The sequence below is a fragment of the Balaenoptera borealis genome, assembly GCF_965194805.1.
Source record: "Balaenoptera borealis genome assembly, chromosome: 2".
Lineage (NCBI taxonomy): Eukaryota > Metazoa > Chordata > Mammalia > Artiodactyla > Balaenopteridae > Balaenoptera > Balaenoptera borealis.
This window is the reverse complement of record NC_138867.1, coordinates 68,113,835-68,139,802: the sequence shown is the minus strand read 5'-3', so window position 1 is coordinate 68,139,802 and position 25,968 is coordinate 68,113,835. Positions and strand designations below refer to the sequence as shown.

Below are 25,968 nucleotides of genomic sequence, written 5' to 3'. Positions count from 1 at the left end.
CTGTTTCTTCCCTCCCCCCACTTCTAACAAATCCTATAATCTGTGACTATATCCTGTAAAACATTATCACACTTCCTCCTGCCTGCAAGACCCTGGGGTTTCTTGATTTAAAGGTATACACTGGCAACATGCTTAGACAAAATCATCAAGGGTAACAATGGAAGAAACAAGACCTGTGTCATCAAAAAAGATAACTAGTAAATATTACCTGATGGAGGAAAAACAAACACCAGCTTATAAAATTTTCTATCTTTATCATGGAAAAGGGCTTAGATAAAAGCTATTTTCAGAGCAAACTCTTTCCATACTCTGCCCACTAAATTTAATTCAAATATATTATCTCGGCACACCTTAAAAATATTCTTCTGCAAACTGGCCCCTTTAGCACTGATAACAGCCAAATTTAGCTTCGTCCATAAGCCAATTCTCAAATACTCACAACATTATCCTCAGGTTCAGATATATACAGTAAATTAAAAGGCCATTTAGTAACTATGTGACAGCTAAACTGTCTCTAAGCAGCCCTAGGCAAAGGATACAAACGTCTGGTTCTTTCGCAGAGAGCCGTAACGTACAAACAACTTTACAATGTTTAGTCTTGCTTTCTGTGGTCTATAGGCTCTGCCATCGGTAATGTGTTTATCAGTGAAAATATTATGTGGCCCTATTTGCCAAGGCACCAAAGACATGCTCAGGATAAAGTATCTATGAACATGCTATTTATTAAAATGCAAAGGAATTATGTGTGAGTCACCTTTTCAAAAATAGTCATTTTGTATTTGACCTTTACCAGTGAATAATAGGGTTTCATTTGGAACATAACTGCATGACCTAAACCACTGCACTCTGCACAATACTCTTCACAAAACCCAAGATACTTCTTGATAAAGTAAGCTGAACGCTCCCAATTTAAACAATCAAAGTGAAGTGTTTAAGGGTCTATATTCATTGTTGCATTTTAAAGTGCTCATAGAATCAGTGTATATAGCAGTGTTGGCTTCTTTCCCCTCTGGCAGCTTCGGGTCCTCTTTCACGTCTCAGGGAACTGCCCCCGTGTCTCTACCTCAGACCTGGACATGCCTTTCTAGATCCTGGACTCCTCAATTCCCACATGGTCTCTGTCTGCTCACTTTCTGTTTTCCCGTATCCCACGGCCTGTAAGTTCTCAACAACTGAGCAGACTTCTCCCAAAGTACATTTTCTCTAGATAGGCATATATGTAAGGACACACACACACACCCCATATATATGCATAGATGATTTCACCTGAAATCCCAAGTCATCCACCTGGGATCATTCACCTGACTCCAATGTCCCCTACCAGTCACAGGTCCCACCACACTGACCCATTTACCTCAGGCCCCAGATACACCCAAACTAACTGTTGTCCCCCTTCCTGCCAAGAATGCTCATTCCCACCTGTTCTCCCTATAAAAATTCCTCAAGGCCTTTCAAGATACATCTGAATATCACCTATTTCAACAGGTCTGTCCTAACTCTCCCGGGTAGGTTTAGAAATTCCTCATCTATCCTTCCCATTATCCCCCATATGACTCCGCATTGCTGCGATGGTTGCTGTTGATGGTCATTTTTTAAAAACTATATATGCCTTCCTGTTTTACTTATAGACTCCTAGACAGCAGGAGCCAAGCTTAACGACCTTTTGTATCACCACACATCCACGCTCTTTGAAAAGTTTATTTTAATTGAAATGTCTATTACATAGGCCCTAAACTGGGAGTTAATCCTCTCAAATGATCGTGAATAAGGAAGAAATAGTTCTGCTTCGAGATCTAAAATGCCGGTATAGAACTACTAGGGTAAAAAGAAAATATAACTGCAATGAGAGAAGCAGGAACAAAACTGAAATAAATGGAATGAAGTATTTGGATGAAGGATTAAAATCCTACCAATTGTGATTAATTTTGGAGGGATCTTTGGGATCTTACTAATAGATATGACCCTTCTCCCAGAAAATGGTCTGTTTATACATATGAACACACACACACACACACACACACACACACACACACGTCTTTAAGATAGTTATAAAGGGTCTTTTCCCCTTGAAACACTTCCATGGATGATTCCAGTAGAGAGCTCTCATGCTGGTATTCTCAGGCCATAGATTAAGAACACTGAGCCTTTGAAAATGGTATGAGAGGACAGAACCCTGTAATTCAATAATCAAAGAACAAGCTTTAGGAGAACGTGAAATAAAACCAAGGGAAAGACAGTCCCTTTGGAACACTCTGGCTCAAGGAGCTTTTGCCCCAGTGTTTGTTTGACTTTTATTTTAATTTGTATCTGGTTTATAATTACAAGTAGGTGTTGAGGCAGTGTGGTTTTTGTTTTTTATTGTGGTTGCTTCCTTATGAAACAAAAAGAGCTGATACAGCTGATGAAAGGCCTACTTCCTTTTCACCTCTGAAGGTGAAAGAGCTGAGATCTTGAGGAGCAAGTTGTTCTTAGGAGAAATATCTAAGGGGTGGGGTAGGGAGCAGGAAGGAAAGAAGGCAATGGCATATAGAGAAGGGAGCTGAGATGATAGGCATATTTTTACCTCAAATTCAAATTTGGAGGAGCTTTGCAATCCTTAAATCCTTCTATTAGAAGTGGGATTGAGTAGGAGAAAGCAAACAAGATGGAATATGGAAGGAAAAAGGAAAACAAACTTAAGCAAATGAGATGCAGAAAAATGCTAAAATTATATGAAAGGCTTAGCATAAGAAACTACTACTTAGAGGAAATCTGACATGTTAGAAGTCAGATATGAAAATATGCTGTGTCTACAGACTACAGGAACCACTGCTAAGGCATAGAATGGTTTGACGCCAGTCACTGTAATTCAGCAAAGCCCCAGGGTTATTCTTGGTCCCGTCTAGCTTGCCAGGACACATAATTTCCTTGTGGAGACTTCCAAGGATTCTGCTTGAGTTTCTCCAGCTAACAACATAAACAATAACAGGATGTTATCATTCACTGAGCACTCACACTCCGCGAAACACTGAGGAGAGCACTGTAGATGTGCACGATTTCTCTCAATCCTCACAACCATTCCATGAGGCAGGTGCTATTACTACCTTAGTCTGCAGATGAAAACATGGAAATTAAGAAAAGTGTTAACTTCCAAAAGGTCAAACAGCTGATAAATGCGAAGATGAGAGTATTTCTTCTCCCAACATTCATTCACGTGGAAGGCAGCTGCAGACCTTAATTAAACTGAGACGTGATGTCTGGAATGTAAAATGATTTTTCTAACGCTATGGCAGACAAAGAAAACACCATCCGGCAACCAAAAGAAATTTCAAAGTAACTCAGATTCTTTATTTGAGCAATACTTCTTAAAATCCCATTTCTCCCCCATCCAGTTCCCTCCCAACCCACAGCTGCTCTGGTTCTTTCCCACAGTAACCACCCTAAAAACTCCACGTTCAGTCCTAGCCATCCTCTCTCTGGCACCTTTCCTCCTCTTTTCTTGTTCAGCCTTCTCATCGTTTCTCCCAGTTTTGATTCACAAAAGCCAACTCTGCAGGAGTTCTGTGCAAAGAAGATAAACCTGCCACCTATGGATGGACCGTCATCTCCTGGCACCACTTGGTAGGCTGAGCACATGCCTAAGCTCAGGCCCATTCTCCCTCTTGCCCCTGAACTATACCTAACAACAAGCAGCTGTGCATAGGACACTGGGAGAACTCTCCTCAAAAGAAAAAAGGAAAGAAAAAACTGAGCAGGGGAAAGCCAGACCACTCTTCAGTTGGCAGGGAGAAAAAAAGCCTGAGAGTTCCCATATGTTTGTCATTTTGGTTCTGTGACATTTATTTGTATGTTTTTATCCTTCAACTAGCCTTAAATGTCATGGGGTTTGGGGTGTATTTTGTAGTAATAGGAAACCACTGATGAAATTTGATGAAGAAAGATGACTTAAACTTATATATAGACATTGGAAGATAGTCTGGCCATAAAGTAAAGGATTGATTGGAGAAAGGAAGGGTGATGAGTGGCTAGAGAGAATTTTCTTTCTTTTTTTGCCCTCTTCTCCTCACCCTTGGAAGGAGTCTTTGCAAAGACTCATTCATAGTCAGAGACATTGTTATTAAATAATGCATTGAAGTTTCATTATGGGAGGAGGTCACTATTAGCAAGAGAAATGTAAGAGTGTTTAAGTTTCACTCTGTCTGTGATCATGGCTAAGACGTCTACTTGGAACTCTCAGACGTAACTGGATGAGATGTCACAGGTGCTAGCCCAGTGCCTGGCACGTGGGAGTCAATATTTATTTACTATATGGATTCTTATCCATTGCACAAATGAATACATGAATAAATAGGGTCTGGTCCTGAGCAGGCAGACGGGGACAAGGGCTAGTGACATTTAAGTTATTATTGTTACATAACTTCATTGATTCCAATACACTGGTGGTACCAAGAAAAGCGGAATTTTGATTTAATAACTGTGGAAAATGAAAAGAAAATCAAGTTTGAGGGGATCATAATGACATTGATTTAGGACACTGATTGAGCTTTACAGCTAGAAGACTTTATGATCTCTGTAATAACTTGCTACTCCCACATGTAGATGAAGAACTGAATTACTACCCTTTACTCATTCAATTAAATATTACTGGTGACTACTTTGGGCCAGGAATTATAATAGGGATAATACAGAGATGACAAAGAGGGGGCAAAGATCAGCCATACTTAAATTAGACATAAAGAACTCACAGTCTGGGGTAAACAGTATAATACAAAGTGCCATAATTAAGGTATATACTGAGTCGTAGTTGACCAAGAGGTAGGAAGGAGCGTATGAATTACGGGAGTGGGAGGGCAAGCACTCCTCATTGGAGGAAGGAGTATTTTGTTACTGACACTGTTTAGAATTGCCAATGCCCGGTGATAACAGAAAGCAGGCTGACCCTTAGTCTGTTTTCTTATTGTTCTTAAATTCTCCACAGACAATGTACCCCCTTTGTGCCTGCCTCCAGGGCACACTGTTCTCCCCCATCCACTATCTCCCATCCCCTTGATATGACACGGATGTCAAGGGCTGTATAAGCAAAGTGAAAGAAGAGAGAGACCTTTTCTGAGGAAGCTACAGAAAGAATAACAGGACCAGTGACATTTACACTGAATTTTGAAAAGTACTAGGAGTTCGCCTAATTATCTTGAGTTAGAAAATTATAAAATATGAATTCCTACTGGAATTAGGGAATTAATGCCCACTGTTCTGTGTGGGGCACCACTCTTCATTTATGCTTGTGTTCGACATCACCTCCATCTATAACCAGCTAAGAGGTACCACAGCTAGTCTTCAAAATTAGTCAATTATTTTGCTCTCTCTGCCTTTTCACACTGGGGAATACCCAGTTTTGCTCCCAGAGGGGAAGGGAACCCTGACTGTGGAGCATGAGCTGTCTCTCCACGCACACAGATGTGGGAGAGGTTCTGCAAGAAGCTGGCTCGGAGTAGAATGTTTATTAGGGAGTGCCCGTGGGGGGGAGGAGAAGGAAGGGGGCTTAGCTGAGGGAGAAGCCAAGCTGTGATGCAGGCCTCATAAACAGCTTCAGCTGATGCTGTGGGGAGGTCTGGAGTTAAGATGGCCCTGCAGAGTTGTCCCACATTGCACTGAAATGACGGAGCCTATATACTCCAGTCAGTCATTAGCTGCGGGCACCCCAGGAAGGTGTGTCCCTGGGCAAGGCGGAACACTGAGCCGCAGTCAGCCCCAGTCCTGAAATGCTCGGTCCATTCCCACCTTCTGCCCCATCACCACTCTAGAGAAAAGAGCCATGTGCCTTCATTTAACCATATTCTTGACTTCTTCAGCATTTGTCCTTAGTAAGAACCACACGGCTAGGTAAAGAGGCAGGCTGCCACCTCCCTTATCTTTCCCCCAGACTCCTTTGTTTTACACATCTTGGTTGATTTCAATAACTAACCATTTGCACTGCTTGTATTTCTTCTCTTCCTGTGCCTTAAATTACCACTTTTATGTTTTAAATTCACCAATACAGAGGGAGCCTTGAAAACCCTAGGCCCCCTCCCTAGACCTGCAACCTTGACCCCAATAAAAGTGGAACCCCAGGTCTGTGCTTTCTCTCTCTCTACCTGTGACTTCACTGTGTGCCCCCAGATGTGCCATGTAATTTCCAGGACTTGTAAATAACAAACATTTTTTTAAAGTTCTTTGATGGTTATTACTGATGGTGTTCTGCAATCATAGTAAGAACCACAAGGGCGGGTCCAGCTACCACACGGGTTATCTAAAGGTTGAGACTGGCATAATACACAGGATGTCAATTCTTCCCAACTTGCTGTATAGGTTCAATGCAATCCCAATCAAAACTCCAACACGGGGTCTTCCCTGGTGGTGCAGTGGTTAAGAATCCGCCTGCCAACGCAGGGGACACGGGTTCGAGCCCTGGTCCAGGAAGATCCCACATGCCGCAGAGCAACTAAGCCCGTGCGCCACAACTAATGAAGCCCCCGCACCTAGAGCCCATGCTCCGCAACAAGAGAAGCCACCGCAATGAGAAGCCCGTGCACCGCAACAAAGAGTAGCTCCTGCTCGCTGCAACTAGAGAAAGCCCGCATGCAGCAACAAAGACCCAATGCAGCCAAAACTAAATAAATAAATTTATTAAAAAAAACAAAACTCCAACACGTTATTTTATGGATATCAGCAAACTTCTAACATTTACATGGAGGGGCAAAAGACCCAAATAGCCAATACAATATTTAAGGAGGGCTGATTCTACCCAACTTCAAGATATTCTATAAAGCTACAGTAATCAAGACAGTGTGGTATTGGTGAAAGAATAAGAAAATAGGTCAATGGAACAGAACAGATTCCAGAAATAGACACCCATAAATACAGGTAACTGATCTTTGACAAAGGAGCACAGGTGATAAAATGGAGCAAGGTAGTCTCTTCAACAAATGGTGCTGGAACAACTGGACAGCCACATGCAAAAACTGAATCTACACACAGACCTCACAACTTCACAAAAATTAACTCAAAAATGGATCACAGACCTAAATGTAAAACGCAAAACTATGAAACTCCTAATAGATAATATAGGAGAAAACCCAGATGACATTGGGTATGGTGATGCTTTTTTAGATGCAACACAAAAGACATGATCCATGAGAGAAATAATTGCTAACCTGGACTTTATTATAATTTAAAAGTTCTGCTCTGTGAAAGACAATATTAAAAGAATGAGAAGACAAGCCACAGACTAAAGAAAATATTTACAAGAGACACATCTGATAAAAGGCTTTAATTCAAAATATACAAAGAACTCGTAAAACTCAATAATAAAAAAAAACAAACAACCTGATTTTTAAAATAGGCCAGAGACCTTAACAGACACCTCACCAAAGAAGATATACAGATAGCAATAAGCATATGAAAAAATGCTCAACATCATATGGCATCAGGGAAATGCAAATTAAAACAATCGTGAGTTACCACTATACATCTATTAGAATGGCCAAAACCCAGGACGCTCACAACACCAAATGCTGTCAAGGATGTAGAGCAACAGAAACTCTCATTCATTGCTGGTGGGAATGGAAAATGGTACAGCCACTTGGGAAGACAGTTTGGCAGCTTCTTACAAAACTAAACATACTCTTACCAATGGTCTAGCAGTCACGCACTTTAGTATTTACCCAAAGGAGTTGAATACTCCTGTCCACACAAAAACCTACACATGGACGCTTATAGCAGCTTCATTCATAATTGCCAAAACTTGGAAATAATCAAGATGTCCTTTAGTAGGTCAATGGATAAACTATGACACATCCAGACAATGAACTATTATTCAGTGATAAAATGAAATGAACTATTGAGCCATGAAAAGACGTGCAGTAACCTTATTAATAAGCAAAAGAAGCCAATCTGAAAAGGCTACAATACTGTATAAATCCAACTATACTGACACTCTGGAAAAGGCAGAACTATAGCACAGTAAAAAGATAAGTGGTTGCCAGGGGCGAGGGAAATGGAGAAGAGATAAGTAGATAGAGCACAAAGGATTTCTAGGGCAGTGAAAATAGTCTGTATGATTGCGTCAGTCCATTCAGGCTGCCAAAACAAAATATTACAGACTGGGTAGCTTATAAACAAAAGAAATTTATTTCTCACAGTTCTGAGGGCTAGAAGACTGAGATCAGGGTGCCAGTGTGGTAGGGCGAGGGCACCCTTCTGAGTGGCTGACTTCTCCTTATATCCTGACATAGCAAAAGGGGCTAGGGAGCTCTTTATAAGAGCACTCATCCCATTCATGAGAGCTCCACCTTCATGACCTAACCAGCTCTCAAGGGCCCCACCTACTAAAAGCATCACCTTTGAAGGTTAGGATTTCAACATATGAATTTGGGAGGATAACACAAACATTCAGACCATAGTAACGATAGTATAATGATGGATATGTGTTATTATACATTTGTCTAAACCTATAGAATACACAACAACAAGAGTAAACTCTAAGGTAAACTATGGACTTTTGGCGATAATGATGTGTCAGTGTGGGTTCATCCTTGATTAAAAAAAAAAAAAAAGTACCATTCTGGTGAGTGATGTTGATAATAGGGGAAGCCAGGTATGTTTGGGGACAGCGGGTATATGGGAAACTCCTGACCTTCCTCTCAATTTCGTTATCAACCTAAAACTGCCCTAAAAAAATTAAGTCTTTTAGAACAATTTTTTAAAAAGAAGGATTATAGTACATCACCATCTCTCCTTGCAGGAGAAACCACAGGGAGCAGGGCACAACAGTTCCCCACTTGTGACATCTAGTGGCTCTGCACCTGCATGACAACTTCGTAGCCAGAAAAGAAAAACTGACATCAGCAGGGCTCTGCTGGATTTCTCCAACTCCTGAAAAAACACCAGAGCGCTCCTCATTCCCCACAAGAGTTCAGCAGTGTTCCAGTTTAAGAGCCAAGTGGATTAAAATATAAGGCATTTGTCTGTCTGCAGAGTATTTATCTGGATTCAGGAAAGCACAAAAAACAAAGTGCACCAAAGCCTGAAAATGATGATGATAGGGAAGAACTGAAAATCTAGCTCCTATCCTCAGGCTATTCCTTAGCACAAGAAAGACAATTAAGCAGCTGGCCAGCCTCCGTAGAGGCATCTTGTTTAGTAGTGGGAGGCCACAACAGAATGAATCTTCAGGCTAAATAGCTGGTGTCTTCATGGATGCTGGTTGCTTAGGAAAGAACTGGGACACTGACCCACTCTTAAGTCATTTCTGTGACAATGTTGGCTTGGCTAGTTGGTAGCCTCTTTGTGCTTTTGCTAAATAGAAGTACTACGACTTTGCATATATTATCTCACTAAATTTAATCCTCACAACTCCAGAAGGTAGGTCTTTAATTCCCTATTTTGGTAAGTGAGAGTGCAAGGGCTCAGAGAGACTAAATATAACTTGCTCTATTTACAGCTAGAAAGTAGCATTGTTGGCATCTGATTTCATGTCTCTTTGGCTTCAGGAGTACATTTTTCTTCCATATGACATTCATCCAGATAATAGTTTTGATAAACCAGCTAACGTTCTTTGTTTTTCCACTGCTATTTTCCACTTTCCTTGCTCCCCCCTCCCCTATAGTAGATATTCTGGGTTCACTGCCTCAGGGGAGGCATGTGGGCAGACAGAAAGCTGAAAGACCCAGCAAATATCTGGGCTTTTGTACCCCAAAAGTCTAGGTAAGGAAGTTAGAGGATCGAGGCATCGATAATGAGCATAGCAAGAGTGCCAAGAAATGAGGTAGAGCGAAGTGGGTATAATTATTTTTCCATGACTGCAGAGCTGGGGTACAGATGAGAGAACAGAAACAGGTGGGTCTTGGAAAGAGGGGCCCTGAAGCTTTTTACCCTGGCTGAGTCAGCGACAAAGAAGCACTCCTGCAGAAATGTCCAGACCACCTCAACCAGGCTTACATGAGTGCAAACTGCCTGTCTGAGACTGTTGTGCCTTGCGGTGTTCTGGAAGCTGCTGGAGCCATCAGAGCTGTAGAGGCCATGGGCACGGAAACAAGGCATGTTCCCAGACAACTGGGTTGGGCAGATGGGCCCAACTTGTAGTTTAGGCACAACCCTGGGAGGTGGGAGGAACCTCAATTGCCTGGGTTTAAGTGTTTACCCCCTGGCAGAACTGAAGGACAAAATAAACGTCATGCTGAATTACAGAAAAATAAAATTATATTTAATAGTCACCTTGTAGTAGTTTCCTAGGACTGCCACAACGAGTTACCACAAAATGGGTGGCTTGCAGAAACAGAAATTTAATCTCTCCGTTCTGGAGGCTAGAAGCACGAAATGAAGGTGGCAGCAGGCCCGTCCTCCCCACCAAGACTCTAGGGGAGACGCCGGCCCTTGCCTCTTCCCAGCTTCTAGTGCTTGCTGGCAGGTCTTGGCAGTCCTGCGTCACTCCAGTCTCTGCCTCCGTCTTCACGTGGCCTACTCTTGGTGCGTTTCCCTGGGTGCCCTCTCTTATTCTTCTAAGGGTATCAGCCACTGGATTCAGGATCCACACTAATCAATAGGAACTTATCTTAACTTGATTACATCTGAAAAGACCCTATTTCTAAATACATTTATATTCACAGATACCAGGGTCCCTTCTCTTTGAGGAGACACAATTCAACCCACTGCACACCTGAATCTGTGGTCTGGGATCCGTCCCTGCTACACACGAGTTTGGTGTGGAGGAGGTGACACCACACAGGGTTAAGAGCACTGGTGTCAGGAAGGCTGGTCCCAGTCCGATGTTAAGGTGACGTGAGACCTTGAGCAAGGCAAGTAGCCACTAATAATGGTCTTGATTTCTTCATCTGCACGGTGGCTGGGATATGGTCTATGATCCTTTCTAGCGGTGACATTTAATGATTCTACTGGTCCTGAGTGGAGGAACAGATGAAGCCTTCCCCCATCCCCCTACACACAGTGTGGCTTAAGAGGAATCGCAAGATTCTGCCGGTCTGAGGACACTCTACCCTTGTGATGCCTCCTTCCTTCCTGGCCCGCTCCTCTGACCATTAGGGTCACAAAAGTATTAAACAACAAACAGACATACATATTGTCTCCTGATGGCCACTGTAAGGACGATCTGGATTCTGGACCACAAACAATTATATTGACAAGGGATTCAGTTTGGAAATGCTAACACTACAGGGAGAACTGCTTTGTGGGGGATCAAGTTACACGGTTGCCAATGGAAACCAGGACCTGGTTCAGAGAAGAAAAACGCCAAAGAAGCAGCACAGGGCTTCGGGCCTGCATGATTTCTTTGTTCTAACTGCAAATGCATCCTGGAAAGAAAGCAATGACAGAGAAGAACCAAAAGCCAGGGAACAAAGGCCCAGCCAGGCTCCCACTATTCATCTCCGGAGAGAATTAGTGAGCTGCTGAAGTGGGCTGGACCCCAGCCTGCTCCAGGAGACAAGGGGTAAGTCTGGCTCCGACACGGAGACAATCTCCAGGACTCCTCCCATGGACAAAACTGCAGACAGTTTGCAGAGGCAGAGGCCTGGATGAAACCTGGGCTGCTTTTCAATGCCTAAAAGCTCTGTAAGAAACAAGCAGCCACGGGGGGAGAATGAGGAGCGAGGCTCAGGATCTCAGAGCGGAGGTCAGAGCTTTGTGCTCTGGAGATGGACAAGCTGCCCGATGCCACATTTACCAGCTGTGCGACTTCAGGCAAGTTGTTATCTTTTCCAAGTCTCAGATGAAACGAAAGTTATTATTTTACCACCTATCTTGAGGTAGTTGTGAGAATTAAATGAGATGATGTAGGTCAAGTGCTTCATGGAGTACTTGGCACAAAAATAGTACCCAGTAAGTGTTACTTATCATGTTACAGATGCAGAATCAAAGCTAAGGGACACTAAGCGGCACATAGGCCACAAGGCTAAGCAATAACACCTCTGAGGTAAGAATCCAGGGTTCCTGACTCCTTAGTTCTTTCACAAAACAATAGAGAAACTAAAAAGGAGAAGCTAGGAATACTTTAATTTACTTGAACAAGTGGTTATCATGTTTGTCCTAGGCCAGGCACTGTTCTAGGCGCTTTATAAACACTAAGTCCCTTAAGCTTCATAGCAACCGATGAGACAGACACTATTACCATCACCATTTTATACGTGAGGTAAGTGACATACCCAAGGTCACTCACGGTCAGTGGGTACTGTGCTGTGACTAGGGGTTCTGAAGAAAATATATAAAATATGAGTACCATTTTACTTAGACCATTTCTCATTAGTTAAAACATATTGTTCTTTCTAATACGCATTTTAATTTTCAAGACATTTAATAGACTACATGGCCTGCAGACATCTAAAACCCCCAGTTATCCACAACTAAAAAAACCCTAAAATTTCAGCCTGTGTAATATAAATTGAAAGCCAATCTAGCTAGCAGCAGTTCCACAAATTGTAAATACAGTTCTGTTAGATGAAGACTATTTTCCATAAGGCGAGCCTTACAGAATCTACAGAAAATTAGCCTCCAAATTTCTAAAATTTCCTACAGATTATTTAAAAACTAACCATAAATGTGCTAAATGTCTTAAACAAAGCATAGAGAACATACATTAGTCTTTATTTGATGACTTTGGTCTTGCCTATGAATATCTGTATATATCCCATGCTGCCATACAGTGAGATTTCAGGGTTTGCAGCCCCTATACCCTCACATACCCTAATAAAAAAAAGACTCCGACGGCTCCAGAACAATGCACTTGGCCCAGGACAAAGCAAACTAAGGTCATCAGCCAGCAAAGAGATGGATTCTCATAATGTTGAAAGTTTCATCAAAAGATGAGCTACTGAAACCTGGTGGATTAAAGTGCAAGGGAAGAATCAAGGGTTATTCCCAAGTGCCTGGCAAGAGTTACAGGGTGGAGAGGGGTGAAGGATGCCCTGTGCTAAGATGGTGAACTCGGGAGAGGGAGGTCAGCATACAGCACGAAAATAGTTCCATTTTAGACATGCTAAATTTGGAAACCTTGTAAGGCATCCAAGTGGAGCTCTCAAGTTTGCCATTAGATCTAAGTTGTGAAGCTTAGAAGTGGGGCCTGGGCTGGAAATATGAATTTTAAAGTTTCCAGCATATTATGGCAATCATCAGATTTGAATGAGATCACCTACACAGGGGGCGTACAGCGAGGAGAAAAAAGCCCTTAAGACTCATCCTATCAGAGGGCCTGGGGAACTCCAACATTAAAGGCTAAGTAAAGGAGAATTAAGTCAATGAAGGAGACTGAGAAAAAATGGCCACAGAGGTAGAAGGAATACCAAGAGTGTATGGTATGAAAGCCAAAGACAGAAAGTGGTCAACTGTGTCAAATGCTACTAAGAGATGGAACAGGATAAGGCCTAAAAAGAATCCACTGGAGTAGGACCATGGAAGTCATTGGTGACTCTAGCAAGAGCAGTTCCCACGGGGTAGTGGGATGGAAATTATATTCCAGTAAGTTGAAGCGTAAAGGGGAGCCAGTTCTGGCCATGGCAGAGTATCTTGTACTGGATTAATGCTACGGCTGAGGCCATTATGAGAACTGGATAAAATATACCAAACAACTGCTTGACACTGAAGAACCAGCAATATAGGTGCTGGAATCCTTGAGCGAAGGAAGCATAGAAGGTGAGCTCCACGTCCCCCCTGGATTTTCCTCTGAGGTAGTTTTCCACATTCAAGCATGGGGAAATAGGGCCTAAGTAGACAGTGGCTGTCTTGCAAGGGCAGGACACTCCAGAAACAGATTTCTGAGACAGAAATTCAGAAAAGGAGCCCTGCATGGGGTGGGACACAAACATTCACCCCATAACACCTGCTACATGCACTGGGTAAGTAGAAGAGTTGAGCTTGAAGGACAGGTCTATATGAGTCCAGACTTTAATGACTGCTCTTTCTCCTGCACCATGCTGCATCCCCCCTCAGCTAATGCCCTGCCCTCTAAAGCTAATACATTCCCTGTGCTCTATCATAAGGGAAAACAAACTAGAGCCTGCAGCCCAAATCTAGCCCACCACTTGGTTTTGTAAATAAATGTTTTATGGAACCCAGCTGTGCATATTTGTTTACACATTATCTATTGCTGCTTTTGCATCAGCGGGGCAGAGCTGAGTATGTGCAACAGACACCATATGGCCAGCAAAGCCAAAAGTATTTACAATTTGCCCCTTTACAGGAAAAAGTTTGCTGACCCACATCCTAGCTCATTGCAAAAAGAAATTTGACTGTGGCAATTTATGAAGCTCTCTTTGCTACTGACTTCTTCATCAACTGGTTAAGTACTGTTGACTTATCGCTCCTTAATGTAAAGTAAGTGACGATGCTGATGCTCTGGGAGGGAAGACAGTGGTTGGTGCTTGGAACCGGAAGCAGTCCAGCTTCAGTCATAGTGACCGATGTACATAATTAATTTTAGACCTGCAGAACAAAATGGGTCTCCTGGGATAGAATCTTTGAAGAACCGGTAGGTGAGTAGACTCACACAGTGGATCTCGTTCCTCAGAGTAAAACCCAAAGGTCTAGCTCCCTGTTATCTCTCTGAGATAATATCTTTTCCTCCCCTCTGCTCATTCTACTCTGTGCACACCATTCTTGCTGTTTCCTACCGACTTCAAGGAATCTCCCATCTTAGAGCCTTTGTACTGACCCCTCCCTTGGAACCACTATTTCTTCTGATATCATTTTAGCCGAGGACCTCATCTCCTCCAAGTTTTTGATCAAATATTACATTTTGCATGAGACCTACTCAGACATCATTGACAACGCATTCAGTTTTCCTGCCCCCACTCCACTTACTATTACTTTTCCCAATGTTGTTTTCACTTTCTCTACTTTGTAATATATTCAGTTATGTTTATTTTTATTGTGTGTCTGTCCCCTAATAGGGCCTAAGCTCTAAGAGGGCAGGAATTATGGGGATTTTTTTGTTGTTCACTGATGTTTTCAAAATATCTAGAAGAAAGACTGAAGCATAGTTCCTGCATATCATATATTTATACATTTCTTGAATAAATGCACGTAATTCACATTTTGTTCCAGTGTCATGGAAATATTTTCAGGGCAATTTGGACCTATCATTTGGGGACTGGTCCATGTAAGTCTGACTGAGAAAATCATTTTTCCTTTCCTTCCTTGTCATAATCGTCCCTCTCTTTCCTACCCAACAAATAGCAAGTGTCTCCCAGAGACTTCTGGTGAATGAGATTTTCATAAGTAAAGTCTTCCAAACAACTCATTAACCAAAATATCAATACTTCAACAAAGCTTTTAATCCAAGTTAAAAGTTAGCCCCTAAAAGCTAGACATTGATGTCAAGCCCTTAGGGTTAACCTAGTAGTGTGGAACACTAACTTTCAATGCTATATTTACATCTAAACTCAAGTTACATTATAAAAAATTCACTACTTGATATCCCTCATTTGTGTCAGAACTGGTTGTTCATTCTAAATTAGTTTTTTCCCTCCTTCCAGGGTATCATTATGTTCTTCATGCCTTATTTCTATTATAATAAAAATACATTAAGAGTAACCATACACAACTTCTGGGCTTCACACCAGGTCTGAATGCAGAAATTGGCACCACACATCAGAACAATTACCAACAGCAAAGTCATTTTCAAAGTTCTTTTTCGTGTTTCCCTTTCACTACACAAAGGATTAAATAACACAGAATTTTCTATGCTGTAATAAAATCACCCATTTTCAGCCTTTTAACTGATGGAGAAAATTTGTTTTGTTTGAAATGAAAATAGAAATTATAAGTGTGAGTTGATTAATTCATATCTAATTATCCACTTCTCAGTTTGTAGAAAGGCAATCCCAGGATATTTAAGTTGAAATATTCTGCCTAGAAATCCATGTAATAGAAGCCTGATTTTTCTATAGAAAATATTTCTTATTGTTTTGAATCGTAATCCAGATTTCCAAGTATAGACCTATTGAATAAATTTCCACATACATTCAATTTTATTATTTAAACATATCTCCAAGATGGGGAGGCGGGACCTCTTCTTACAATAAACGTCTTGGGTTGACTCTTAGAACAACTAAATTCTTGCAGATATTAGCTTAGCGTGTTCCCTTTTCTAGCATTCAGATTTGAAACAACCTATCTGGTTTAGTGAAAAATAAGCAAGAATTGTTCAAAGCACCATGTAGGGTTCAGTCACATCTCGGATTATGGGTCTCCCAGAAACATCTCCTCTGGGATCTGCCCTGGCTCTTCAACCAACTAGATATGACATACAGAGATAAGCTCTAGGGAAAAAAACTAAGGAAATGCTATCAGACCCTTCTAAATTTGTATTCATAGAACTTCCATTATCATGCATGGTGTCCCAAGATGGCAGCACAGTGACTTAGGTATTAAGAACCTGGAGACAAATGGAGAAAGGACACAATGATCTGCATGAATTGCCTTTATGTAAAATGCTCTCCATTTGTAAAAGTCCATACAAAGTACAAACAACCATTTGGAGTCATAAAAATCATATACGTGCAATTGTTTAGTTCCCGCCAAGATAGAGAAATGGAGACCAGATTTACTTTTTGTGTTTTAAACAAAAACAAACAGATAAGCTATAGAAAAACAATGGTTTTCAGATACTGAACAACAGGCAGCACCAGACCACAATCCTTGATAGAGAAACAGGTGAGGCAACTAAAACAAAAACAAAAACAAAAAATGCCTTTCCATCTGAATCTCTGACAAGTGGAACTAATTCACAAACTCCAAGCAAATATCCTCATTCTTCTTTAATTTTCCAGAATATGGAAAAGCATCCCCTCATTCAACAAATAGGTACTGAGTCTCCAGTATGTTACAGTTACAAACACTGAGGGCTAAGTAAGGGAGACAAGCAAGAAACAAGTAACGAAATAAGTAATAAAATTTCAGCTGATGAAGAGTATAAAGTAAAAGATAAAATAGTAAATGCTTCATAGGGACCGAAGACAAAGCATGTGCCTGTGTAGATGTGATAATCAGGAAAGTCATTTTTAAGAGGACATTTGAGCAGAGACCTGAAAAATAAGGCGTGGAGAGCTAGAGAAAGAACATTCTAGATACAGAAAACATGACATATAAAGGCCAGGAGATGAGAATGAGAACGAGACAGAAAACAGAGAGAGTGAAGGGAATCCTGGCAGAAAATGAGTCTAGGATGGCAGGGAAGAGTCAGAGCACGGAAAGCCTTGAGGGCCATGGAAAACCTTCGTATTTTATTCTCAATGAATCTGCTTTAAATCTAGGAAAGTTTTGAGCAGGTAAGCGACACGATTACATTTCTATAAAAAATAACTCACCCTGGCTTATCGCAACACCAACAAAATGGCCGAAGTGGAACCGAAGAAGAAGCGGACCTTCCGCAAGTTCACCTGCCTCGGCGTGGACCTCGACCAGTTGCCGGACATCCGTCCTAGGAGCGGCGGCTGCAGCTGCACAGCGCGCGCCGCTGAGACCTGGCCTGCGGAGGAAGCCGCACTTGCTGCGCCTGCGCAGGCCGGAGAGGAGGCACCGCCCACGGAGAAGCGCCAGGTGGAAAAGACGCCCCTGCTCGAGGTGATTATCTCGCCCGAGATGCGGGGCAGCGTGGTGGGTTCACAACGGCCAGACCTTCAGCCAGGTGGAAATCAACCCTGCGATGATCCGCTTCTACCTAGGCGAGTTCTCCATCACGTACAAGCCCGTGAAACACGGCTGCCTGGCCTCAGGGCCCCCCACTCCTCCCGCTTCATCCCCCTCACGCAGCCTGTGGGCCAATAAAGACATAGACGCCCCTTAAAGAAAGATCACCCTGACTTCTGTTGGAGAATGGATTGTATTGGGTTAAAGAGTAAATACCTAGAGACCAAACGGAAGGCAGTTTTAGGAGGAGGGCCAGAAATGATGGTGGACCAGAGTGGCAGTTCTAGATGTGGGGAGAAGTAATTGAATTCAAAATAGATGTTCCCATTTATACTAAAATATAGGCTACATTGCAGATGCTGTTCTAAGTACTCTCATGCAATGACTCATTGATAACACAACTACCATATAGGGTAGGCACTATAAATATCCCCATTTTAGGAGATGAGGAAACTAAGGCACAGAGTAAATTAACTTGTCAAATATTACAAGCTGTTAAGGGGCAAAACCTGGATTTGACCTCAGGAATCCAGCTCTAGGACTCCTCTCTTAACCATTACAGATACTGTAGAACCTACAGGAAATAACTGCCAATCTCTCACTTCAGTCACATGGGCTTTCTTTTGGTTTCTCAAATATGCCATGTTCTTTACTCCTTCAGGGTCTTCACATAAGATTTTCTTTCCCTGAAATGCCCTCCCCACCCCAGATTTATATTTTGCTTTCCTGGTTTTTTTCTCATCCTTCAGACCTCCCCTCAGCTTAAATGTCACCTCCTTAGGGTGGTCTTCCCATTCCATCAAAAGTAAATACCCTCCCCCCTCTGTTACTCTTCCTTACAGTGCTCTGTTTCTTCCTTGGATGAAGAAGGAGGGAAGAACAGGGATTTGTATTTGGACATGTTAAATTTGAGATATCTGTTGACAGTTAAGTGGAGATGTAGGGTAGGCAATTGGCCATATAAGTCTGGAATTCAAGGGAAATATCCAGGCTGAGTCATAAACGTATATGGCCTTTACGGTCACAAGACTGGATGAGATCAACAAGAGAAAGAGTATAAATAGAAAAGATGTGGAGGGACCAGCAAGAGAGATGCCCAAGGAGTAGAAGAAAACCAAGTTAATGTGATTCCTGGAAGTCATGTGAATGAAGTGTTTACAGGAGGAGTTTAAATGACTGATCAGCTGGATCAAATGTACCTGGCATAAAACACAGCCGTTGTGTCTTCCGTGGCCAGAGGACCTTAGGAAAATCTTGCCTTTTTTTTTGTAAGGATTGGACTAGGAAGAGATTTTGTTATTTATTTATTTACTTATGGATCGCCAACAAGAAAGACCTGGGGTCAGAAAGGTCTGTAGGTTCTAGCTATATTTATAACTATAAATATTTACACCGATGGTAAGTTTGTTTTCATTACAAAGATAACTAGCCTTAGAGATTGCTGCTCTTGTAGAAAACTAAATACTGATGGTTAGGGTTTTAAAGATCCCACAAAGATGGTAAAATGGGCTAGAAGTGGATATTATTGCCAATGCCCCAAGTTGCAGACAGGTGGCAGAGGAAGTCAGAGCTGTTATTTTCATAGCAGTATGGCATTATTTGTACTGGAGAAATGCACACTGCATGATTCTGGAGGCTTTCTGCAGTGCACAGTGGTACGTTCATCAATAGCTATTACTTTGACTATACTTTTTGAAATCTGCACATTTTGTCTACTCTTTTACAAGCATCATTATAAGTGATGCTACTGCAGGATCCAAAGCTTCAGATGGACAATTTCAGAAGCAAAGACCAGGAAGGAAAGTATATAGATACATGTAGAGCTAGGTATTTTATATTATATGTACCTATTTATTATATATTATGTTAAATATTATTTATATGTTACATATTTATTATATTTACTGTGTAATATATGAACTACTGGTGATACACATCCCATTGTTCTAATCAGGCTTTTCTCCATTTAGAAAAAAATCAAGTGATCAAATTTTATAAGATAATAATATTCCATTTGAAGCTAAAATCTGATTTCATATTCTTTCAAAAGAATCACCATTTCCACTGAGGTTTGTGTTGGCAACCTCAGAGTATTAATCCAGTAAAGAAGATTAAATATTAATAGAAGTGCGGGATAGATCATTTTCTTTCTTTCTTGGATTTAGAGCTTTGTTCTGCTTTTCATTCTGAGTACATGAGGTGAATGTAGATGGGCCAAATAAAATTAGACATATTAGCATGTCATAATTAATATCAAATGATGAAAAATAATTTTTGCAGGCCAACTTGAAATGAGTTTTTTTGGACCCATGCTAATTATTTGTAGTTTCAATTTTATTATGAACCACCAACTGCTGGAGATGACTTCAACTGGCTTCACTTGTGCTTTAAATAATTCGTGTTTAATAATGTATTATGCATTACACAGATATTCCTACAGAACCCAAGTTTCAATTACCTGTCACTTCAAATTACAGGCCCCCAGCAATTAGCTTCTGCTACATAACACATAATGGAATAGACCAAAGTTAATAGAAAGTGGGAGCAAATCTACAGAGCCAGTTTGGCATGAGTAGATTTCAAAATTAACCAATTTGTGTACCTTTTAATATATATCTCCACAGGAATTAAAGAGTCACCTGATTAACCTTTCTGAGTCTCCCTTATTTGTAATAAAAGAGATAGTGAAGATAGTGTCTGCCTCACAGAGATTACTCATTCACCTTTCGAGATAAAGGCATGTAGTTCAGTTGTCAGGATTTCATCAGTGATCTGCCTTCAAACACCTTTATATCCAGTCACAAATTATTTCTAAAAGCAGAGCCAACTAGTACATGGTATTATATTTAGAATAAAATCTGAAGCCTTTATGTGACCCATGAAGCCTTCTATCAACGGTTCTCCAACCTGAGGGCACGTTAGGATCACCCAGGGGGCTTTAGAACAGATTCTGTGAGAGCAGGGTTTGGGGAGGTGGGGAGGCTTGGGAAGGGTGGAGGGCCTCGCCTGAGTATGCTTTGTAAGTTTCCCAGCTATGGCAGGTTTGAGAACCACTGCCGTACATGATCATGTCCAGAGCTACGTTGCCTGTGAACTTATTAGGAATGCAAATTATCAGGCCCTACCCTGGATCAACTGAATTGGAAACTGGGAGCTGGGCACGACTATCTGTGTTTTAATAAGGACTCTGGCAGACTTTGATGCCCGCTAAAGTAGGAGAACCAGCGCTCCAAGCTCTTACTATTAAAAGTGTGTTTTATCTTCCAGCAAAATCAACATCACTTAGGAGCTTGTTAGAACCCCAGACCCATCTTGGACCTTCCGAAGCAGAATCTGCATTTTAACAAAGTCCCCAGGTGATTTGCAGGCGCATTCAAGTTTGAGAAGCGCTACTCTAAGACACTGGTTCCAGCCTCGGCTGCAAATCGGAACCACTGGGAGGAGCTGTAAAAAAAATATATATAGATACCTGGTGTGCTGAACAGGCAGCTCCTGGTTCTCCCCCTTTTAACACAGAGAGCTCTTCTGTCATGGTTTGGAATAAGCTTTCACAGTAAGAAGGGCTCTTCTGCTACCAGTGGCCTCCTCTCCTGCCCTTTTCACTAGAACAGCTTCAGAGGGAATCACATTGGCTGAAATAACTAAAATTGTCTGACTCCTGCTTCTGGCTGTGGCTCAGAGGGCCTCACAACATCCCTAGCTCCCAAAGTTGCCTCTGGTTCTTTTGACGTGTCTCAACATTCCCACTGCTGCCTGGCCTGCAGCCACTCAACTTTCTCTGCTTTTCTCCCCCTAACTATGGGCTTGTTTTGTCCCTAAAGCACAGCACTGCATAAGCCTTGATGTCAGAGTCTCTAATAAAAACAGAGCCTTCAGCTTATGCCTCATGGGGTAGACATGGATGGGGTAGGTCCCTGTCCTCTCACTTCCTCACCTGGAAAAAACAAAGAAAAAACCTTTGCCTCAGTTTTCAGCTAAACCAAAATTCCCCGTAGAAATGTATTCATAACACTTGATTCGTAAGAATAATCTCTTCATGGTGTATCGGACATCACCAAATCCTAAACACCAGTTAGGAGCCAGCAACACTGTGTGAGCAAACTGAGTCCCATAAGGACCAAGTCTCAAGAAGCCTCGTAGATGGGAGATGGAGGTGCTGGGGTCTGATCCTACGCCTTCTGATTTCAGGCGGATCTACTTTCTACCACACCTAATCTGCCTCTAGTGCCTGTGGTCTGATAATGACTCCTCCCCCTGAAGGCACCTTCTGCAGGGTCAACTCAGGACCTTTCAGTGGCTTTCAGGATATGCAGGGGGCTCTGCCATCCACTTGGAGCATAAGTATTCAGTTCCCAACTCCCAAACAATGAACTGGGAGACATAAGAACAGAAAGTTCAGCCAAAACATTGTTTGGCACCATGTCAGTACACTGTAAATCTCCTTACAATATGGCAGAAGACATGAGCTTAAAAGAAATATTTGAAGCAACGTATTCAAGACGAAGGTCCTTATTTATCACGGAATTATTACAAACTACTTGTTGCTTAGATACAAATCTTCCTCCCTAGCCCCAAACACTTATTTCCATTCTGAACTCACAGGCTACTTCTAGCTGCCAACACAGCTTGCTTTACTCTGAAACGTCTTTAATCCTGAGGCCGATCATATATATTTTCAGTGTGTCAGTATAGGTGTAGGCTGTTCTCAATTTATTTCTGGAAAGCTGAAAATTTTCATTTGTCGGGAGTAACTTCTAAAAACCAGAAGAGCCTTGTGCTATTGTCAGAACAACATAATAAAGTCCGAAATGAATCTAAGAAATTAAATAGAGTAGTTCCTGGAGTATAGTTCCTGCTCAAAAAAATATCTGTTGAATGAATGTAAAAGTGAGTGCACAAATGAATAAATGTGTACTTTTAAATCTGTACCCTAAATCTTAGTAAATTTTTAAGGGTTATGAAAATTTGGAGCACATTATTTTCATATTTTTTCTGCTACATTCTCTTTGAAGCAGTAAGTTGGGTATTTTATTTAATCTCGACATTCACTTCAAAAATTCACATATTCACATACATAAACATTCTCAGGACACATGATAAAACATATCAGTGACTACTGTGAATGCTGTAACATGGCTGTATCTGCAAATTTCATGCAATAATTTCTTGATCTCCAGGATCAAGTTAAATGGCTGCATGGAGATTTGTTCACATATTGCTGGAAAGCAACTTCTGGTTCTGTTCTAACGGCAAATATTTACTTTGGTTAAAGAGGCAACAGTGAAGGTCACAACGGACTGACATCTAGCATGAAATGACACTGACATTCCCTCTGACTCTGCATGACTCTGCAGACTTAGACAGATACAAATTGCAGCTGCATTTTTCCAAACATTCACGTGATTTTCTAGAAATCCCAACAGTTTCTCATCTGCTAAACCATTCAGCCAGCCACTAACTTAGGTGACAGACAACAGTGGATGGCATATTTCTGGAGCAAAGAGTGGTGAGAGACAGAGAGAAACGGCTTCACATTTTTCTTTTTCTGTCCTTAGCTTCTGATGCTGCTGGTTAATAGAACTGCTCAATGAATGTAACAGGCTCTTGGTGGTACCTGAGGCAAGGAGACAAGGGATTTCTGTCTTGGTTTCAGTATGGCGTTGTTAACTCATCCCACTGACCTTAGTTTCAACAGGCTCCCCCTCTATCTGAGGCGTATCGGCCAAATGTATTAATGAGTTCCTGAGTCAGGCTTTCTGGGTGCACATCCGAGAGTATGCACTAGGAGACTTGGGGCTGCCAGTATAATCTCCCTGGGCCTCTGTATCTCCACCAGGAAATAGGAATGACAGTAAAATCGACATGAATATTAAGAGAGGTGATTTAGTCATTCATTTAGCAAATATTTATTGAGTGCCTGCTGCATGCCAGGCACTATTGCAGGTGTTAGGAACATGGTGATGATCAAGACAGAGGAGTCCCTGTACTTACGGAGCTTACATTCCCATGAAAGAAGACAGATGGCAATTCGCTTATGAGAGTGACTGGCACCCAGTAAATAGTACCTTCAACACATAGTTATTGAGCACTCTTTGGGGCGGTATGGGTAAAAAATAGTGACCTCAAGCAAATATTCTCTTGAACATTTATTTTCCTATTTGTGCTTTTCTGAATTCTCCAATGCATTTACAATGAGCAGGGATTACTTAGGTAATAAATTAAGAACAATGAAAGAGCAATGACATAATTCAACAAATACGTAAAAGTGTTTTCATGGCATCTAAAAATGAGAATTACGATTCAGGAAATGATTCAACAAACATTACTTGCCCACACGGTTTTCGGCTTGGATGCATATTTTCCAGCTTTTGCACAGTGGTCCATTTATGCTGGGTAACTTCAGCATCTCTCATCCTTTGGTCTAGTCTCCATCCTGAGCCTCCTCCTTTGGATGGACAGGACTGGTATCTTTGTGTTCAAGGCCTCAGTTAATTAAAAATCATTCTAAATGATTTCATTTTTCATTCTTATACAATCAGAAACCCCCAAGCAACTGAGATTTGCCCATTGTTAGTGAGCTTCAAATATTGCTTGGTTTTCCAGGTAAACTGTCTTCTCTCTTTAGCGTGAATGCTTTGTAGCATTTCTATTTTCCCTAATGCTGTACTCAAAATGCTATAATTAATATTTTTCTTTTATCCTCTTTCATAATCAGAGCATCACCAAATCCCAATGCCTGCTTTTTAATGACATGTTTTGTCTCTGCCTAGATTAGTACAACCTCCAAACTCCCAGCAAGTCTTCTTCCTTTCCTAAATCCTTATCCAAAAGCATAGTATTGTTTTATTACTCTCATTATTCTGGAATTACTTAGCTAATTTTCTTCTATTCATTTTACTGGGTTACTTTTTTTTCTTGCATATGTGTTCATTTTTAAATTCCCAAATTACTCATTTTGCCCTACATATCGTTATGCAAAATCAAAGAATCTGTTAATTCACCTCACATCTTAAGGTAGAAGAGACTCCATGGTAAAAGTATAAGTATCGCCACATATTACACAATGATATTACTTATAAAAAAGCCTATGTAAACAGATGTTCCCACATTTAGTTTTAAGAAATTGTACTTCCCTTTAGTGCTCAAACAATATTTCCAAGACCACTTGCTATTTGACAAAAAATTTAAACATTTTAGCAGATTCCTTCCACCAGATGTTCCCGGCACACTGCCCAATCCCATAAATCCACCTGGCATTTCATTCTGACCCCAGCCAGCCTTCTGGTACCAGGCACATGACTCTAGATCCCATCACGCCATCTGTACTTGGCTTTCTAAGGCTGCTGTTGATCCCTTTACCTCTCCACTCTTCCCATAGGAGGGGATGGCCTATCCCTTAATTCTGAAAAGCTCAGTTAAGCCCTAACTTAAGAAAACTATGCTGAGGACGTGAGGAAATGTAAAGAATTCTAACACAGCTAAATAACTCAGAACTGTGCAGTTTATCGACTACTTCCAGAGTTTACAGGCCCCTCCACAGGTGGAGACCTGTTTTTCTTAATTTCAGCACATCTACTACAAGGTTGCTGAAACTAGCTTCCCTCCTCGACACAGGAAGGCCCTTCTGCAATAATTTTCCACTCCTTGGAATCAAGACCCTAGAGAAGGTAAACAGAATATTTCTCAAAGTAAAAATTTACTCTAAAAATACAACACTTTGCATGAGAAGATAACATCCACTTTTTAATGCAGAGCAACTCAGCTTCTCCTTTTACCAATTCATTCCAAAGTAGGAGCTTGGTCTTAAACTTGTATAACTTACAGACCCCCCTGGAATGGCTCCTCCAAAAACAAAGGGAGAAAAAAACTTCTCTGAAAGACAGAAGCAGACCTCTATCCAGAGAAACAAAATGGTCTGGCAGCTTTAAAATACCAGTCTCCCTTCCTTTCTCTTCCCACTTTCCCCATGTGTGGTCATAAAACTTCAAAAATATTAGGGGTTTAATCTCAGAGAAAGCTATGCGCATGTAAACCTTGACACCTACTCTTTTCTTTGCTCCTTATTATAAGACAAGCATTGATTACTGAACTTGACTGTGATTTCAAGCTGAGAAGTATCACATTTAATTTTGGAAATCAAGCCAGAGAACACAGCCTTAGGACCAAGCAGTCTGCAGCGTGGCTATGTTTATGCATAGCTGAGGCAGAAAAATGGCTGGCAGTTGCAACAATCACATGTTTAGCTTTTAGTAGCTGTAAGGAAGGACTAAAGATATAACCTCATAAAAGCCCACAGTAAGATGCTATGAAAGAAAC

At 41.4% G+C, this 25,968-nt stretch overlaps 1 pseudogene across 1 annotated transcript; it reads left to right on the top strand.

Annotated features, from left to right (window-relative positions):
- The first annotated feature begins 11,166 nt into the window (after nucleotides 1–11,166).
- On the top strand, nucleotides 11,167–25,968 carry LOC309622486 (small ribosomal subunit protein uS19 pseudogene; annotated as a pseudogene). Its single transcript has one exon. The product of its transcript is annotated as a small ribosomal subunit protein uS19 pseudogene (transcript).